This window comes from Octodon degus, unplaced genomic scaffold (genome assembly GCF_000260255.1).
Source record: "Octodon degus isolate 3935 unplaced genomic scaffold, OctDeg1.0 scaffold00020, whole genome shotgun sequence".
NCBI classification, from domain to species: domain Eukaryota; kingdom Metazoa; phylum Chordata; class Mammalia; order Rodentia; family Octodontidae; genus Octodon; species Octodon degus.
The window spans coordinates 10,976,597-10,978,513 of record NW_004524596.1 but is presented as its reverse complement, the minus strand read 5'-3'; the positions used below and the strand labels follow the sequence as shown (position 1 = coordinate 10,978,513).

Genomic DNA, 1,917 nt, shown 5'->3' with positions numbered 1-1,917 from the left:
GCTACTGTCCGACCTGGGGCTTCCTTTACTGAGCAGTGGAGAAATCATTAGGCTTTCCAGAAATTATCAGGCAACAGGAAAGGATAAATGCTCAGGGGGAAGAAAGACAAGAGAAAATGTTAGGAAAGTGGAAACCTCCTGCCATGGGTCAGGCCCCTCTAGCAACAACGGGCAGAAACAGCAGAAAAGCAAGACCAGCGGAGCTGAAAATGAAATGTTAACACTAGCAGAATACCATGAGCAAGAAGAAATCTTCAAATTCAGATTGGGTCACCTGAAAAAGGAGGAAGAGAGGTAGCTCTGCTGTCTAAGTGCCTGCCACACAAGCGCAGGGACCCTGGCTTTTTGCTGGCCCAGGAACATTGGACACGCTGTGCCTGCCCTTGAAACCAGGTACGGTGGTACTTGCTTGTAATCCCAGTGCTGGGAGGCTGAGACAGGAGGATGAGCTGCATAGCAAGACCTTGTACCAAATGAATAAAAGATTAAAAAAGGAAATTAAAAAAAGAATGTCAGTTGCTTTTGTTTGGGGATGGGGAGGTAGCTCCACGGTCTAAGGGCCTGTCTGGCAAGCACAAGGAACCAACTTGGATCAGTGGTGCTGCACTATGACCAATAGTGCAGCACAGCTGGGGCATGTTGGCACGCAGCTGTAATCTCAGTGCTGGGGAGGCTGCGATCCAAGGATCAGACTATGAGTCTGAACTGCCTGAGCTACATAGTGAGACTCTGTGCCAAATAAATAAATAAATAAACACATAAATAAATAAATGGCAGTGGAGATCTAGGCTGAGCTGGAAAGTCTAGCAAGGGTTAGAAATTTACATATCAGAGAACTAAAAAGGATATAGGATGAGGATACTTCACAATTTTCAAGGTCATCCAATACTCAATGACAGCTACTTGTTACACTTTTGCGTAGAACCACACAAATTAATGGTGGAGAAAGAAGCCTGATCTGTTAGTGTGCAGATTGCGAGTGCTTTAAGTGCCTAAAGGAGATAAAATCTTCCATCATACACTATGACCTCAAACCAGGTAACATTCTTTTAGTAGATGGTACAGCATGTGGAGAGTTAAAACTTACAGACGTTGGTCTTGCCAAGATCACGGATGGTGATAGCTACAATTCAGTGGACAGCATGGAGCTAATGTCACATGGTGCTGGGATTTATTGGTACTCACCACTGGGAGTGTTTTGTGGTTGGGAAAGAACCAGCAAAGATCTCAGGTAAAGTTGATGTCTGCTCAGTGGGTGTGAGTGTCCACAGTGTCTTCATGGAAGGAAGCCCTTGGTCATAGCCAGCCCCAGCAGGACATCCTATAACACAACAGTATTCTTAAAGCTACTAAAGTGTGGTTCTCACCACAGCCAGTAGTAGCACCTGAAGCAAAGGCATTTGTCTGGCAATGCTTGGCCCACTGAAAGGACTGCACTGATGTCCACCAGTTGGCCCGTGACCTCTACCTGCTGCCTCCCATCTGAAAGTCAGTCTCCACAAGTAGCCCTACAGGAGCTGCTGTTGTGTCAGCCTCTGGGAACATCCAACAACAGTTCTTCAAATTGAGACCCAGTCCGAGGACACAGACCATTCAATATACAAAATGGACAAGTGGCATTCAGCAGTGGGTTTGGAGCCTGGCGAATCTGGATGGAGCTTAGGAAACCTGCACGGAGTGGTTTTTTTTTTTCCCCCTCCATAGAGCATGACAGCATTGATTCTCACTGAGGAGAAACCTTGGGTGGCTCTGATCAGGCCTTGTAGGAAATCCACAGCTACTGTGTGTGGCTGCTCTAAGTGAGGAAAAGAATTAAAATCAGAGGTGGTTCCATGTATTGTGAGCTTTTTAAAAACATATAGACTCAGGGGGGTTCCTGGTGCAGTCTTCAGATGAGGAATGTGCACTTAAAAACAC

The 1,917-nt window shown here is 46.1% G+C and overlaps 1 pseudogene; it reads left to right on the top strand.

The window, feature by feature from the left end:
* Window positions 1-1,711, top strand: part of LOC101586456 — a 2,730-nt pseudogene extending 1,019 nt beyond the window's left edge.
* The last annotated feature ends 206 nt before the right edge of the window (window positions 1,712-1,917 follow it).